Genomic DNA, 16306 nt, shown 5'->3' on the forward strand with positions numbered 1-16306 from the left:
TTTTTTAGACAGGTGACATTACTTTTGCATAAAAGCTGATACATTAACTACGTGGGCAGTTAGGGGTTTGAGAGGATGTCTTTTATTGTACGCCAGGCCAAAGCAGGTTTTCTCAACCAGGGTTCCCTGGAAGCCCAAGCTTCCTTCAGGACTTTTCAGGGGTTCCCTGGCATTTTCCCCACTTGCCCCAGTAAGGTCGGTTTCCTTGAGATGCAAAAATTATTTGAAGGCTTCCTCCAGGGTCTCATGATGGGAATACACCATGAGATTTTTTGGCAGATAGTTGGTTCGATAGATAATTTAATGCATATCCGATCTGATTTTCGATCGAAAAATCGATCGGGAAAAGCGATCGGACAGTAGGTGCTGCACTCAGTGGTATCAGAGCAATGGAACAAAAGTCAGTACTGTTATGCGTTCTTCCTTATGGAACTGAGAATGGCTGCCAACATGCAGCATATCCCCAGATGATAACCTGTTGACGGCACAGTAATTAACCGCTTAACCTTTGACTCTTGAAAAACGTGTCTTAAAGCACGCAAGAGTAGACATCCGCAGGCTAGTGTGGCCGAGCGGTCTAAGGCGCTGGATTAAGGCTCCAGTCTCCTCGGAGGCGTGGGTTCAAATCCCACCACTGCCAGCCTTTAACTTCTCGCTTGCTTGACAAGGATGTACTATGTAGGAAAGATAAGGCCTCAGCTCCTCTGGTTTTAACACTTGCTCAAATACTTGTCCAAGCTTATACATCAGGGCCACTTGAGGAGCTTATCTTGGTCAGAAATTAATGGATTAGTCTTCTCAAATGTAGCATTTGAGAAGACTAATCCATTGATTCTGCTGTGGCATAGAGTGCTTTACCTGCACTTTCCTCGGTGCTGTCATCAGAGGCATAGAACCAAAGCCAGTACTGTCAAGTGTTTTCTCTTTCCGCGGTAATGAGAATAGGTGCATACATGCAGCATGTCCCCAGTTGATTACTTGTTGATGGCACAATAATGAACCACTCAACATTCCACTCATACAAACCTCATTTTAAAAGCACACAAAAGATCGATATCGGCAAGGTAGTGTGGCCGAGCGGTCTAAGGCGCTGGATTTAGGCTCCAGTCTCTTTGGAGGCGTGGGTTCAAATCCCACCACTGCCAGTCTGCAACTTCTATCTTGCCTCACAGGCCTCTTGTGGATCTCCTACGTCCCTTCATCAACAAGAAAGCTCAAATACTTCTCTTTTCCTCCATCAGCTTGCACAACAACATGAATGAGGCGTACCCAGCACCACACTTTCTTTCACCGCTACAAAGGAATACAGTTTAGAAAAAAAAAGTGCTTAAAATGGCTTAAGACCTTTACATGCACTTTTCCACTGGATTCTGACAATGTGCCACAGCTCATAACTCCTGGCTGTGGAGGACCTTTTGACAGCAACAGTGGCAACAGATAGGACTTTCTACAAAGTAAACAGGGCAAAGATCTCATTTAGATTACTGAGGTGAGATCTGCCCCTATTACCCAATAGTAGGCAAATGTTTCCTCTCAATTGTAGGTGAATGGCATTTTAGGTATACGTGCAATAGCATCTATTCCAGTGCTACGGGCTACATTGTACATTGTACGTAAGTGGACAATTGTGATTTTTTTAGACAGGTGACATTACTTTTGCATAAAAGCTGATACATTAACTACGTGGGCAGTTAGGGGTTTGAGAGGATGTCTTTTATTGTACGCCAGGCCAAAGCAGGTTTTCTCAACCAGGGTTCCCTGGAAGCCCAAGCTTCCTTCAGGACTTTTCAGGGGTTCCCTGGCATTTTCCCCACTTGCCCCAGTAAGGTCGGTTTCCTTGAGATGCAAAAATTATTTGAAGGCTTCCTCCAGGGTCTCATGATGGGAATACACCATGAGATTTTTTGGCAGATAGTTGGTTCGATAGATAATTTAATGCATATCCGATCTGATTTTCGATCGAAAAATCGATCGGGAAAAGCGATCGGACAGTAGGTGCTGCACTCAGTGGTATCAGAGCAATGGAACAAAAGTCAGTACTGTTATGCGTTCTTCCTTATGGAACTGAGAATGGCTGCCAACATGCAGCATATCCCCAGATGATAACCTGTTGACGGCACAGTAATTAACCGCTTAACCTTTGACTCTTGAAAAACGTGTCTTAAAGCACGCAAGAGTAGACATCCGCAGGGTAGTGTGGCCGAGCGGTCTAAGGCGCTGGATTAAGGCTCCAGTCTCCTCGGAGGCGTGGGTTCAAATCCCACCACTGCCAGCCTTTAACTTCTCGCTTGCTTGACAAGGATGTACTATGTAGGAAAGATAAGGCCTCAGCTCCTCTGGTTTTAACACTTGCTCAAATACTTGTCCAAGCTTATACATCAGGGCCACTTGAGGAGCTTATCTTGGTCAGAAATTAATGGATTAGTCTTCTCAAATGTAGCATTTGAGAAGACTAATCCATTGATTCTGCTGTGGCATAGAGTGCTTTACCTGCACTTTCCTAGGTGCTGTCATCAGAGGCATAGAACCAAAGCCAGTACTGTCAAGTGTTTTCTCTTTCCGCGGTAATGAGAATAGGTGCATACATGCAGCATGTCCCCAGTTGATTACTTGTTGATGGCACAATAATGAACCACTCAACATTCCACTCATACAAACCTCATTTTAAAAGCACACAAAAGATCGATATCGGCAAGGTAGTGTGGCCGAGCGGTCTAAGGCGCTGGATTTAGGCTCCAGTCTCTTTGGAGGCGTGGGTTCAAATCCCACCACTGCCAGTCTGCAACTTCTATCTTGCCTCACAGGCCTCTTGTGGATCTCCTACGTCCCTTCATCAACAAGAAAGCTCAAATACTTCTCTTTTCCTCCATCAGCTTGCACAACAACATGAATGAGGCGTACCCAGCACCACACTTTCTTTCACCGCTACAAAGGAATACAGTTTAGAAAAAAAAAGTGCTTAAAATGGCTTAAGACCTTTACATGCACTTTTCCACTGGATTCTGACAATGTGCCACAGCTCATAACTCCTGGCTGTGGAGGACCTTTTGACAGCAACAGTGGCAACAGATAGGACTTTCTACAAAGTAAACAGGGCAAAGATCTCATTTAGATTACTGAGGTGAGATCTGCCCCTATTACCCAATAGTAGGCAAATGTTTCCTCTCAATTGTAGGTGAATGGCATTTTAGGTATACGTGCAATAGCATCTATTCCAGTGCTACGGGCTACATTGTACATTGTACGTAAGTGGACAATTGTGATTTTTTTAGACAGGTGACATTACTTTTGCATAAAAGCTGATACATTAACTACGTGGGCAGTTAGGGGTTTGAGAGGATGTCTTTTATTGTACGCCAGGCCAAAGCAGGTTTTCTCAACCAGGGTTCCCTGGAAGCCCAAGCTTCCTTCAGGACTTTTCAGGGGTTCCCTGGCATTTTCCCCACTTGCCCCAGTAAGGTCGGTTTCCTTGAGATGCAAAAATTATTTTAAGGCTTCCTCCAGGGTCTCATGATGGGAATACACCATGAGATTTTTTGGCAGATAGTTGGTTCGATAGATAATTTAATGCATATCCGATCTGATTTTCGATCGAAAAATCGATCGGGAAAAGCGATCGGACAGTAGGTGCTGCACTCAGTGGTATCAGAGCAATGGAACAAAAGTCAGTACTGTTATGCGTTCTTCCTTATGGAACTGAGAATGGCTGCCAACATGCAGCATATCCCCAGATGATAACCTGTTGACGGCACAGTAATTAACCGCTTAACCTTTGACTCTTGAAAAACGTGTCTTAAAGCACGCAAGAGTAGACATCCGCAGGCTAGTGTGGCCGAGCGGTCTAAGGCGCTGGATTAAGGCTCCAGTCTCCTCGGAGGCGTGGGTTCAAATCCCACCACTGCCAGCCTTTAACTTCTCGCTTGCTTGACAAGGATGTACTATGTAGGAAAGATAAGGCCTCAGCTCCTCTGGTTTTAACACTTGCTCAAATACTTGTCCAAGCTTATACATCAGGGCCACTTGAGGAGCTTATCTTGGTCAGAAATTAATGGATTAGTCTTCTCAAATGTAGCATTTGAGAAGACTAATCCATTGATTCTGCTGTGGCATAGAGTGCTTTACCTGCACTTTCCTCGGTGCTGTCATCAGAGGCATAGAACCAAAGCCAGTACTGTCAAGTGTTTTCTCTTTCCGCGGTAATGAGAATAGGTGCATACATGCAGCATGTCCCCAGTTGATTACTTGTTGATGGCACAATAATGAACCACTCAACATTCCACTCATACAAACCTCATTTTAAAAGCACACAAAAGATCGATATCGGCAAGGTAGTGTGGCCGAGCGGTCTAAGGCGCTGGATTTAGGCTCCAGTCTCTTTGGAGGCGTGGGTTCAAATCCCACCACTGCCAGTCTGCAACTTCTATCTTGCCTCACAGGCCTCTTGTGGATCTCCTACGTCCCTTCATCAACAAGAAAGCTCAAATACTTCTCTTTTCCTCCATCAGCTTGCACAACAACATGAATGAGGCGTACCCAGCACCACACTTTCTTTCACCGCTACAAAGGAATACAGTTTAGAAAAAAAAAGTGCTTAAAATGGCTTAAGACCTTTACATGCACTTTTCCACTGGATTCTGACAATGTGCCACAGCTCATAACTCCTGGCTGTGGAGGACCTTTTGACAGCAACAGTGGCAACAGATAGGACTTTCTACAAAGTAAACAGGGCAAAGATCTCATTTAGATTACTGAGGTGAGATCTGCCCCTATTACCCAATAGTAGGCAAATGTTTCCTCTCAATTGTAGGTGAATGGCATTTTAGGTATACGTGCAATAGCATCTATTCCAGTGCTACGGGCTACATTGTACATTGTACGTAAGTGGACAATTGTGATTTTTTTAGACAGGTGACATTACTTTTGCATAAAAGCTGATACATTAACTACGTGGGCAGTTAGGGGTTTGAGAGGATGTCTTTTATTGTACGCCAGGCCAAAGCAGGTTTTCTCAACCAGGGTTCCCTGGAAGCCCAAGCTTCCTTCAGGACTTTTCAGGGGTTCCCTGGCATTTTCCCCACTTGCCCCAGTAAGGTCGGTTTCCTTGAGATGCAAAAATTATTTGAAGGCTTCCTCCAGGGTCTCATGATGGGAATACACCATGAGATTTTTTGGCAGATAGTTGGTTCGATAGATAATTTAATGCATATCCGATCTGATTTTCGATCGAAAAATCGATCGGGAAAAGCGATCGGACAGTAGGTGCTGCACTCAGTGGTATCAGAGCAATGGAACAAAAGTCAGTACTGTTATGCGTTCTTCCTTATGGAACTGAGAATGGCTGCCAACATGCAGCATATCCCCAGATGATAACCTGTTGACGGCACAGTAATTAACCGCTTAACCTTTGACTCTTGAAAAACGTGTCTTAAAGCACGCAAGAGTAGACATCCGCAGGCTAGTGTGGCCGAGCGGTCTAAGGCGCTGGATTAAGGCTCCAGTCTCCTCGGAGGCGTGGGTTCAAATCCCACCACTGCCAGCCTTTAACTTCTCGCTTGCTTGACAAGGATGTACTATGTAGGAAAGATAAGGCCTCAGCTCCTCTGGTTTTAACACTTGCTCAAATACTTGTCCAAGCTTATACATCAGGGCCACTTGAGGAGCTTATCTTGGTCAGAAATTAATGGATTAGTCTTCTCAAATGTAGCATTTGAGAAGACTAATCCATTGATTCTGCTGTGGCATAGAGTGCTTTACCTGCACTTTCCTCGGTGCTGTCATCAGAGGCATAGAACCAAAGCCAGTACTGTCAAGTGTTTTCTCTTTCCGCGGTAATGAGAATAGGTGCATACATGCAGCATGTCCCCAGTTGATTACTTGTTGATGGCACAATAATGAACCACTCAACATTCCACTCATACAAACCTCATTTTAAAAGCACACAAAAGATCGATATCGGCAAGGTAGTGTGGCCGAGCGGTCTAAGGCGCTGGATTTAGGCTCCAGTCTCTTTGGAGGCGTGGGTTCAAATCCCACCACTGCCAGTCTGCAACTTCTATCTTGCCTCACAGGCCTCTTGTGGATCTCCTACGTCCCTTCATCAACAAGAAAGCTCAAATACTTCTCTTTTCCTCCATCAGCTTGCACAACAACATGAATGAGGCGTACCCAGCACCACACTTTCTTTCACCGCTACAAAGGAATACAGTTTAGAAAAAAAAAGTGCTTAAAATGGCTTAAGACCTTTACATGCACTTTTCCACTGGATTCTGACAATGTGCCACAGCTCATAACTCCTGGCTGTGGAGGACCTTTTGACAGCAACAGTGGCAACAGATAGGACTTTCTACAAAGTAAACAGGGCAAAGATCTCATTTAGATTACTGAGGTGAGATCTGCCCCTATTACCCAATAGTAGGCAAATGTTTCCTCTCAATTGTAGGTGAATGGCATTTTAGGTATACGTGCAATAGCATCTATTCCAGTGCTACGGGCTACATTGTACATTGTACGTAAGTGGACAATTGTGATTTTTTTAGACAGGTGACATTACTTTTGCATAAAAGCTGATACATTAACTACGTGGGCAGTTAGGGGTTTGAGAGGATGTCTTTTATTGTACGCCAGGCCAAAGCAGGTTTTCTCAACCAGGGTTCCCTGGAAGCCCAAGCTTCCTTCAGGACTTTTCAGGGGTTCCCTGGCATTTTCCCCACTTGCCCCAGTAAGGTCGGTTTCCTTGAGATGCAAAAATTATTTGAAGGCTTCCTCCAGGGTCTCATGATGGGAATACACCATGAGATTTTTTGGCAGATAGTTGGTTCGATAGATAATTTAATGCATATCCGATCTGATTTTCGATCGAAAAATCGATCGGGAAAAGCGATCGGACAGTAGGTGCTGCACTCAGTGGTATCAGAGCAATGGAACAAAAGTCAGTACTGTTATGCGTTCTTCCTTATGGAACTGAGAATGGCTGCCAACATGCAGCATATCCCCAGATGATAACCTGTTGACGGCACAGTAATTAACCGCTTAACCTTTGACTCTTGAAAAACGTGTCTTAAAGCACGCAAGAGTAGACATCCGCAGGGTAGTGTGGCCGAGCGGTCTAAGGCGCTGGATTAAGGCTCCAGTCTCCTCGGAGGCGTGGGTTCAAATCCCACCACTGCCAGCCTTTAACTTCTCGCTTGCTTGACAAGGATGTACTATGTAGGAAAGATAAGGCCTCAGCTCCTCTGGTTTTAACACTTGCTCAAATACTTGTCCAAGCTTATACATCAGGGCCACTTGAGGAGCTTATCTTGGTCAGAAATTAATGGATTAGTCTTCTCAAATGTAGCATTTGAGAAGACTAATCCATTGATTCTGCTGTGGCATAGAGTGCTTTACCTGCACTTTCCTCGGTGCTGTCATCAGAGGCATAGAACCAAAGCCAGTACTGTCAAGTGTTTTCTCTTTCCGCGGTAATGAGAATAGGTGCATACATGCAGCATGTCCCCAGTTGATTACTTGTTGATGGCACAATAATGAACCACTCAACATTCCACTCATACAAACCTCATTTTAAAAGCACACAAAAGATCGATATTGGCAAGGTAGTGTGGCCGAGCGGTCTAAGGCGCTGGATTTAGGCTCCAGTCTCTTTGGAGGCGTGGGTTCAAATCCCACCACTGCCAGTCTGCAACTTCTATCTTGCCTCACAGGCCTCTTGTGGATCTCCTACGTCCCTTCATCAACAAGAAAGCTCAAATACTTCTCTTTTCCTCCATCAGCTTGCACAACAACATGAATGAGGCGTACCCAGCACCACACTTTCTTTCACCGCTACAAAGGAATACAGTTTAGAAAAAAAAAGTGCTTAAAATGGCTTAAGACCTTTACATGCACTTTTCCACTGGATTCTGACAATGTGCCACAGCTCATAACTCCTGGCTGTGGAGGACCTTTTGACAGCAACAGTGGCAACAGATAGGACTTTCTACAAAGTAAACAGGGCAAAGATCTCATTTAGATTACTGAGGTGAGATCTGCCCCTATTACCCAATAGTAGGCAAATGTTTCCTCTCAATTGTAGGTGAATGGCATTTTAGGTATACGTGCAATAGCATCTATTCCAGTGCTACGGGCTACATTGTACATTGTACGTAAGTGGACAATTGTGATTTTTTTAGACAGGTGACATTACTTTTGCATAAAAGCTGATACATTAACTACGTGGGCAGTTAGGGGTTTGAGAGGATGTCTTTTATTGTACGCCAGGCCAAAGCAGGTTTTCTCAACCAGGGTTCCCTGGAAGCCCAAGCTTCCTTCAGGACTTTTCAGGGGTTCCCTGGCATTTTCCCCACTTGCCCCAGTAAGGTCGGTTTCCTTGAGATGCAAAAATTATTTGAAGGCTTCCTCCAGGGTCTCATGATGGGAATACACCATGAGATTTTTTGGCAGATAGTTGGTTCGATAGATAATTTAATGCATATCCGATCTGATTTTCGATCGAAAAATCGATCGGGAAAAGCGATCGGACAGTAGGTGCTGCACTCAGTGGTATCAGAGCAATGGAACAAAAGTCAGTACTGTTATGCGTTCTTCCTTATGGAACTGAGAATGGCTGCCAACATGCAGCATATCCCCAGATGATAACCTGTTGACGGCACAGTAATTAACCGCTTAACCTTTGACTCTTGAAAAACGTGTCTTAAAGCACGCAAGAGTAGACATCCGCAGGGTAGTGTGGCCGAGCGGTCTAAGGCGCTGGATTAAGGCTCCAGTCTCCTCGGAGGCGTGGGTTCAAATCCCACCACTGCCAGCCTTTAACTTCTCGCTTGCTTGACAAGGATGTACTATGTAGGAAAGATAAGGCCTCAGCTCCTCTGGTTTTAACACTTGCTCAAATACTTGTCCAAGCTTATACATCAGGGCCACTTGAGGAGCTTATCTTGGTCAGAAATTAATGGATTAGTCTTCTCAAATGTAGCATTTGAGAAGACTAATCCATTGATTCTGCTGTGGCATAGAGTGCTTTACCTGCACTTTCCTAGGTGCTGTCATCAGAGGCATAGAACCAAAGCCAGTACTGTCAAGTGTTTTCTCTTTCCGCGGTAATGAGAATAGGTGCATACATGCAGCATGTCCCCAGTTGATTACTTGTTGATGGCACAATAATGAACCACTCAACATTCCACTCATACAAACCTCATTTTAAAAGCACACAAAAGATCGATATCGGCAAGGTAGTGTGGCCGAGCGGTCTAAGGCGCTGGATTTAGGCTCCAGTCTCTTTGGAGGCGTGGGTTCAAATCCCACCACTGCCAGTCTGCAACTTCTATCTTGCCTCACAGGCCTCTTGTGGATCTCCTACGTCCCTTCATCAACAAGAAAGCTCAAATACTTCTCTTTTCCTCCATCAGCTTGCACAACAACATGAATGAGGCGTACCCAGCACCACACTTTCTTTCACCGCTACAAAGGAATACAGTTTAGAAAAAAAAAGTGCTTAAAATGGCTTAAGACCTTTACATGCACTTTTCCACTGGATTCTGACAATGTGCCACAGCTCATAACTCCTGGCTGTGGAGGACCTTTTGACAGCAACAGTGGCAACAGATAGGACTTTCTACCAAGTAAACAGGGCAAAGATCTCATTTAGATTACTGAGGTGAGATCTGCCCCTATTACCCAATAGTAGGCAAATGTTTCCTCTCAATTGTAGGTGAATGGCATTTTAGGTATACGTGCAATAGCATCTATTCCAGTGCTACGGGCTACATTGTACATTGTACGTAAGTGGACAATTGTGATTTTTTTAGACAGGTGACATTACTTTTGCATAAAAGCTGATACATTAACTACGTGGGCAGTTAGGGGTTTGAGAGGATGTCTTTTATTGTACGCCAGGCCAAAGCAGGTTTTCTCAACCAGGGTTCCCTGGAAGCCCAAGCTTCCTTCAGGACTTTTCAGGGGTTCCCTGGCATTTTCCCCACTTGCCCCAGTAAGGTCGGTTTCCTTGAGATGCAAAAATTATTTTAAGGCTTCCTCCAGGGTCTCATGATGGGAATACACCATGAGATTTTTTGGCAGATAGTTGGTTCGATAGATAATTTAATGCATATCCGATCTGATTTTCGATCGAAAAATCGATCGGGAAAAGCGATCGGACAGTAGGTGCTGCACTCAGTGGTATCAGAGCAATGGAACAAAAGTCAGTACTGTTATGCGTTCTTCCTTATGGAACTGAGAATGGCTGCCAACATGCAGCATATCCCCAGATGATAACCTGTTGACGGCACAGTAATTAACCGCTTAACCTTTGACTCTTGAAAAACGTGTCTTAAAGCACGCAAGAGTAGACATCCGCAGGGTAGTGTGGCCGAGCGGTCTAAGGCGCTGGATTAAGGCTCCAGTCTCCTCGGAGGCGTGGGTTCAAATCCCACCACTGCCAGCCTTTAACTTCTCGCTTGCTTGACAAGGATGTACTATGTAGGAAAGATAAGGCCTCAGCTCCTCTGGTTTTAACACTTGCTCAAATACTTGTCCAAGCTTATACATCAGGGCCACTTGAGGAGCTTATCTTGGTCAGAAATTAATGGATTAGTCTTCTCAAATGTAGCATTTGAGAAGACTAATCCATTGATTCTGCTGTGGCATAGAGTGCTTTACCTGCACTTTCCTCGGTGCTGTCATCAGAGGCATAGAACCAAAGCCAGTACTGTCAAGTGTTTTCTCTTTCCGCGGTAATGAGAATAGGTGCATACATGCAGCATGTCCCCAGTTGATTACTTGTTGATGGCACAATAATGAACCACTCAACATTCCACTCATACAAACCTCATTTTAAAAGCACACAAAAGATCGATATCGGCAAGGTAGTGTGGCCGAGCGGTCTAAGGCGCTGGATTTAGGCTCCAGTCTCTTTGGAGGCGTGGGTTCAAATCCCACCACTGCCAGTCTGCAACTTCTATCTTGCCTCACAGGCCTCTTGTGGATCTCCTACGTCCCTTCATCAACAAGAAAGCTCAAATACTTCTCTTTTCCTCCATCAGCTTGCACAACAACATGAATGAGGCGTACCCAGCACCACACTTTCTTTCACCGCTACAAAGGAATACAGTTTAGAAAAAAAAAGTGCTTAAAATGGCTTAAGACCTTTACATGCACTTTTCCACTGGATTCTGACAATGTGCCACAGCTCATAACTCCTGGCTGTGGAGGACCTTTTGACAGCAACAGTGGCAACAGATAGGACTTTCTACAAAGTAAACAGGGCAAAGATCTCATTTAGATTACTGAGGTGAGATCTGCCCCTATTACCCAATAGTAGGCAAATGTTTCCTCTCAATTGTAGGTGAATGGCATTTTAGGTATACGTGCAATAGCATCTATTCCAGTGCTACGGGCTACATTGTACATTGTACGTAAGTGGACAATTGTGATTTTTTTAGACAGGTGACATTACTTTTGCATAAAAGCTGATACATTAACTACGTGGGCAGTTAGGGGTTTGAGAGGATGTCTTTTATTGTACGCCAGGCCAAAGCAGGTTTTCTCAACCAGGGTTCCCTGGAAGCCCAAGCTTCCTTCAGGACTTTTCAGGGGTTCCCTGGCATTTTCCCCACTTGCCCCAGTAAGGTCGGTTTCCTTGAGATGCAAAAATTATTTGAAGGCTTCCTCCAGGGTCTCATGATGGGAATACACCATGAGATTTTTTGGCAGATAGTTGGTTCGATAGATAATTTAATGCATATCCGATCTGATTTTCGATCGAAAAATCGATCGGGAAAAGCGATCGGACAGTAGGTGCTGCACTCAGTGGTATCAGAGCAATGGAACAAAAGTCAGTACTGTTATGCGTTCTTCCTTATGGAACTGAGAATGGCTGCCAACATGCAGCATATCCCCAGATGATAACCTGTTGACGGCACAGTAATTAACCGCTTAACCTTTGACTCTTGAAAAACGTGTCTTAAAGCACGCAAGAGTAGACATCCGCAGGGTAGTGTGGCCGAGCGGTCTAAGGCGCTGGATTAAGGCTCCAGTCTCCTCGGAGGCGTGGGTTCAAATCCCACCACTGCCAGCCTTTAACTTCTCGCTTGCTTGACAAGGATGTACTATGTAGGAAAGATAAGGCCTCAGCTCCTCTGGTTTTAACACTTGCTCAAATACTTGTCCAAGCTTATACATCAGGGCCACTTGAGGAGCTTATCTTGGTCAGAAATTAATGGATTAGTCTTCTCAAATGTAGCATTTGAGAAGACTAATCCATTGATTCTGCTGTGGCATAGAGTGCTTTACCTGCACTTTCCTAGGTGCTGTCATCAGAGGCATAGAACCAAAGCCAGTACTGTCAAGTGTTTTCTCTTTCCGCGGTAATGAGAATAGGTGCATACATGCAGCATGTCCCCAGTTGATTACTTGTTGATGGCACAATAATGAACCACTCAACATTCCACTCATACAAACCTCATTTTAAAAGCACACAAAAGATCGATATCGGCAAGGTAGTGTGGCCGAGCGGTCTAAGGCGCTGGATTTAGGCTCCAGTCTCTTTGGAGGCGTGGGTTCAAATCCCACCACTGCCAGTCTGCAACTTCTATCTTGCCTCACAGGCCTCTTGTGGATCTCCTACGTCCCTTCATCAACAAGAAAGCTCAAATACTTCTCTTTTCCTCCATCAGCTTGCACAACAACATGAATGAGGCGTACCCAGCACCACACTTTCTTTCACCGCTACAAAGGAATACAGTTTAGAAAAAAAAAGTGCTTAAAATGGCTTAAGACCTTTACATGCACTTTTCCACTGGATTCTGACAATGTGCCACAGCTCATAACTCCTGGCTGTGGAGGACCTTTTGACAGCAACAGTGGCAACAGATAGGACTTTCTACAAAGTAAACAGGGCAAAGATCTCATTTAGATTACTGAGGTGAGATCTGCCCCTATTACCCAATAGTAGGCAAATGTTTCCTCTCAATTGTAGGTGAATGGCATTTTAGGTATACGTGCAATAGCATCTATTCCAGTGCTACGGGCTACATTGTACATTGTACGTAAGTGGACAATTGTGATTTTTTTAGACAGGTGACATTACTTTTGCATAAAAGCTGATACATTAACTACGTGGGCAGTTAGGGGTTTGAGAGGATGTCTTTTATTGTACGCCAGGCCAAAGCAGGTTTTCTCAACCAGGGTTCCCTGGAAGCCCAAGCTTCCTTCAGGACTTTTCAGGGGTTCCCTGGCATTTTCCCCACTTGCCCCAGTAAGGTCGGTTTCCTTGAGATGCAAAAATTATTTGAAGGCTTCCTCCAGGGTCTCATGATGGGAATACACCATGAGATTTTTTGGCAGATAGTTGGTTCGATAGATAATTTAATGCATATCCGATCTGATTTTCGATCGAAAAATCGATCGGGAAAAGCGATCGGACAGTAGGTGCTGCACTCAGTGGTATCAGAGCAATGGAACAAAAGTCAGTACTGTTATGCGTTCTTCCTTATGGAACTGAGAATGGCTGCCAACATGCAGCATATCCCCAGATGATAACCTGTTGACGGCACAGTAATTAACCGCTTAACCTTTGACTCTTGAAAAACGTGTCTTAAAGCACGCAAGAGTAGACATCCGCAGGGTAGTGTGGCCGAGCGGTCTAAGGCGCTGGATTAAGGCTCCAGTCTCCTCGGAGGCGTGGGTTCAAATCCCACCACTGCCAGCCTTTAACTTCTCGCTTGCTTGACAAGGATGTACTATGTAGGAAAGATAAGGCCTCAGCTCCTCTGGTTTTAACACTTGCTCAAATACTTGTCCAAGCTTATACATCAGGGCCACTTGAGGAGCTTATCTTGGTCAGAAATTAATGGATTAGTCTTCTCAAATGTAGCATTTGAGAAGACTAATCCATTGATTCTGCTGTGGCATAGAGTGCTTTACCTGCACTTTCCTAGGTGCTGTCATCAGAGGCATAGAACCAAAGCCAGTACTGTCAAGTGTTTTCTCTTTCCGCGGTAATGAGAATAGGTGCATACATGCAGCATGTCCCCAGTTGATTACTTGTTGATGGCACAATAATGAACCACTCAACATTCCACTCATACAAACCTCATTTTAAAAGCACACAAAAGATCGATATCGGCAAGGTAGTGTGGCCGAGCGGTCTAAGGCGCTGGATTTAGGCTCCAGTCTCTTTGGAGGTGTGGGTTCAAATCCCACCACTGCCAGTCTGCAACTTCTATCTTGCCTCACAGGCCTCTTCTGGATCTCCTACGTCCCTTCATCAACAAGAAAGCTCAAATACTTCTCTTTTCCTCCATCAGCTTGCACAACAACATGAATGAGGCGTACCCAGCACCACACTTTCTTTCACCGCTACAAAGGAATACAGTTTAGAAAAAAAAAGTGCTTAAAATGGCTTAAGACCTTTACATGCACTTTTCCACTGGATTCTGACAATGTGCCACAGCTCATAACTCCTGGCTGTGGAGGACCTTTTGACAGCAACAGTGGCAACAGATAGGACTTTCTACAAAGTAAACAGGGCAAAGATCTCATTTAGATTACTGAGGTGAGATCTGCCCCTATTACCCAATAGTAGGCAAATGTTTCCTCTCAATTGTAGGTGAATGGCATTTTAGGTATACGTGCAATAGCATCTATTCCAGTGCTACGGGCTACATTGTACATTGTACGTAAGTGGACAATTGTGATTTTTTTAGACAGGTGACATTACTTTTGCATAAAAGCTGATACATTAACTACGTGGGCAGTTAGGGGTTTGAGAGGATGTCTTTTATTGTACGCCAGGCCAAAGCAGGTTTTCTCAACCAGGGTTCCCTGGAAGCCCAAGCTTCCTTCAGGACTTTTCAGGGGTTCCCTGGCATTTTCCCCACTTGCCCCAGTAAGGTCGGTTTCCTTGAGATGCAAAAATTATTTTAAAGGGGAACTGAAGAGAGAGGTATATGGAGGCTGTCCTGTGTATTTCCTTTTAATCAATACCAGTTGCCTGGCAGCCCTGCTGGTCTATTTCTCTGCAGTAGTACCTGATTAAAACCAGAAACAAGCATGCAGCTAGTCTTGTCAGATCAGACTTATAAGTCTGAATCACTGAAACACCTGATCTGTTGCATGCTTGTTCAGGGGCTATGGCTAATAGTATTAGAGGCAGAGGATCAGCAGGGCTGCCAGGCAACTGGTATTGTCTAAAAGGAAATAAACATGACAGCCTCCATATACCTCTCTCTTCAGTTCCCCTTTAAGGCTTCCTCCAGGGTCTCATGATGGGAATACACCATGAGATTTTTTGGCAGATAGTTGGTTCGATAGATAATTTAATGCATATCCGATCTGATTTTCGATCGAAAAATCGATCGGGAAAAGCGATCGGACAGTAGGTGCTGCACTCAGTGGTATCAGAGCAATGGAACAAAAGTCAGTACTGTTATGCGTTCTTCCTTATGGAACTGAGAATGGCTGCCAACATGCAGCATATCCCCAGATGATAACCTGTTGACGGCACAGTAATTAACCGCTTAACCTTTGACTCTTGAAAAACGTGTCTTAAAGCACGCAAGAGTAGACATCCGCAGGGTAGTGTGGCCGAGCGGTCTAAGGCGCTGGATTAAGGCTCCAGTCTCCTCGGAGGCGTGGGTTCAAATCCCACCACTGCCAGCCTTTAACTTCTCGCTTGCTTGACAAGGATGTACTATGTAGGAAAGATAAGGCCTCAGCTCCTCTGGTTTTAACACTTGCTCAAATACTTGTCCAAGCTTATACATCAGGGCCACTTGAGGAGCTTATCTTGGTCAGAAATTAATGGATTAGTCTTCTCAAATGTAGCATTTGAGAAGACTAATCCATTGATTCTGCTGTGGCATAGAGTGCTTTACCTGCACTTTCCTAGGTGCTGTCATCAGAGGAATAGAACCAAAGCCAGTACTGTCAAGTGTTTTCTCTTTCCGCGGTAATGAGAATAGGTGCATACATGCAGCATGTCCCCAGTTGATTACTTGTTGATGGCACAATAATGAACCACTCAACATTCCACTCATACAAACCTCATTTTAAAAGCACACAAAAGATCGATATCGGCAAGGTAGTGTGGCCGAGCGGTCTAAGGCGCTGGATTTAGGCTCCAGTCTCTTTGGAGGCGTGGGTTCAAATCCCACCACTGCCAGTCTGCAACTTCTATCTTGCCTCACAGGCCTCTTGTGGATCTCCTACGTCCCTTCATCAACAAGAAAGCTCAAATACTTCTCTTTTCCTCCATCAGCTTGCACAACAACATGCATGAGGCATACCCAGCACCACACTTTCTTTCACCGCTACA

General features: G+C 44.7%; 20 non-coding genes across 20 annotated transcripts; all 20 read left to right on the forward strand.

Moving 5' to 3' along the window:
- Positions 1-557: 557 nt before the first annotated feature.
- TRNAL-AAG (transfer RNA leucine (anticodon AAG)) lies at positions 558-640 on the forward strand. Its single transcript has one exon. It is a non-coding gene; the product is annotated as a tRNA-Leu (tRNA).
- Positions 641-1063: 423 nt separating this feature from the next.
- On the forward strand, positions 1064-1145 carry TRNAL-UAG (transfer RNA leucine (anticodon UAG)). The gene has a single exon. It is a non-coding gene; the product is annotated as a tRNA-Leu (tRNA).
- A 1045-nt stretch (positions 1146-2190) lies between these two features.
- TRNAL-AAG (transfer RNA leucine (anticodon AAG)) lies at positions 2191-2272 on the forward strand. Its single transcript has one exon. It is a non-coding gene; the product is annotated as a tRNA-Leu (tRNA).
- Positions 2273-2695: 423 nt separating this feature from the next.
- Positions 2696-2777, forward strand: TRNAL-UAG (transfer RNA leucine (anticodon UAG)). The gene has a single exon. It is a non-coding gene; the product is annotated as a tRNA-Leu (tRNA).
- Positions 2778-3821: 1044 nt separating this feature from the next.
- TRNAL-AAG (transfer RNA leucine (anticodon AAG)) lies at positions 3822-3904 on the forward strand. Its single transcript has one exon. It is a non-coding gene; the product is annotated as a tRNA-Leu (tRNA).
- A 423-nt stretch (positions 3905-4327) lies between these two features.
- On the forward strand, positions 4328-4409 carry TRNAL-UAG (transfer RNA leucine (anticodon UAG)). Its single transcript has one exon. It is a non-coding gene; the product is annotated as a tRNA-Leu (tRNA).
- Positions 4410-5453: 1044 nt separating this feature from the next.
- TRNAL-AAG (transfer RNA leucine (anticodon AAG)) lies at positions 5454-5536 on the forward strand. Its single transcript has one exon. It is a non-coding gene; the product is annotated as a tRNA-Leu (tRNA).
- A 423-nt stretch (positions 5537-5959) lies between these two features.
- Positions 5960-6041, forward strand: TRNAL-UAG (transfer RNA leucine (anticodon UAG)). The gene has a single exon. It is a non-coding gene; the product is annotated as a tRNA-Leu (tRNA).
- A 1045-nt stretch (positions 6042-7086) lies between these two features.
- On the forward strand, positions 7087-7168 carry TRNAL-AAG (transfer RNA leucine (anticodon AAG)). Its single transcript has one exon. It is a non-coding gene; the product is annotated as a tRNA-Leu (tRNA).
- A 423-nt stretch (positions 7169-7591) lies between these two features.
- TRNAL-UAG (transfer RNA leucine (anticodon UAG)) lies at positions 7592-7673 on the forward strand. The gene has a single exon. It is a non-coding gene; the product is annotated as a tRNA-Leu (tRNA).
- A 1045-nt stretch (positions 7674-8718) lies between these two features.
- On the forward strand, positions 8719-8800 carry TRNAL-AAG (transfer RNA leucine (anticodon AAG)). The gene has a single exon. It is a non-coding gene; the product is annotated as a tRNA-Leu (tRNA).
- A 423-nt stretch (positions 8801-9223) lies between these two features.
- On the forward strand, positions 9224-9305 carry TRNAL-UAG (transfer RNA leucine (anticodon UAG)). Its single transcript has one exon. It is a non-coding gene; the product is annotated as a tRNA-Leu (tRNA).
- A 1045-nt stretch (positions 9306-10350) lies between these two features.
- Positions 10351-10432, forward strand: TRNAL-AAG (transfer RNA leucine (anticodon AAG)). The gene has a single exon. It is a non-coding gene; the product is annotated as a tRNA-Leu (tRNA).
- Positions 10433-10855: 423 nt separating this feature from the next.
- TRNAL-UAG (transfer RNA leucine (anticodon UAG)) lies at positions 10856-10937 on the forward strand. Its single transcript has one exon. It is a non-coding gene; the product is annotated as a tRNA-Leu (tRNA).
- A 1045-nt stretch (positions 10938-11982) lies between these two features.
- Positions 11983-12064, forward strand: TRNAL-AAG (transfer RNA leucine (anticodon AAG)). The gene has a single exon. It is a non-coding gene; the product is annotated as a tRNA-Leu (tRNA).
- Positions 12065-12487: 423 nt separating this feature from the next.
- On the forward strand, positions 12488-12569 carry TRNAL-UAG (transfer RNA leucine (anticodon UAG)). Its single transcript has one exon. It is a non-coding gene; the product is annotated as a tRNA-Leu (tRNA).
- Positions 12570-13614: 1045 nt separating this feature from the next.
- TRNAL-AAG (transfer RNA leucine (anticodon AAG)) lies at positions 13615-13696 on the forward strand. The gene has a single exon. It is a non-coding gene; the product is annotated as a tRNA-Leu (tRNA).
- A 423-nt stretch (positions 13697-14119) lies between these two features.
- On the forward strand, positions 14120-14201 carry TRNAL-UAG (transfer RNA leucine (anticodon UAG)). The gene has a single exon. It is a non-coding gene; the product is annotated as a tRNA-Leu (tRNA).
- A 1365-nt stretch (positions 14202-15566) lies between these two features.
- TRNAL-AAG (transfer RNA leucine (anticodon AAG)) lies at positions 15567-15648 on the forward strand. The gene has a single exon. It is a non-coding gene; the product is annotated as a tRNA-Leu (tRNA).
- Positions 15649-16071: 423 nt separating this feature from the next.
- On the forward strand, positions 16072-16153 carry TRNAL-UAG (transfer RNA leucine (anticodon UAG)). The gene has a single exon. It is a non-coding gene; the product is annotated as a tRNA-Leu (tRNA).
- The last annotated feature ends 153 nt before the right edge of the window (positions 16154-16306 follow it).

Source organism: Hyperolius riggenbachi, chromosome 12, assembly GCF_040937935.1.
Source record: "Hyperolius riggenbachi isolate aHypRig1 chromosome 12, aHypRig1.pri, whole genome shotgun sequence".
Lineage (NCBI taxonomy): Eukaryota > Metazoa > Chordata > Amphibia > Anura > Hyperoliidae > Hyperolius > Hyperolius riggenbachi.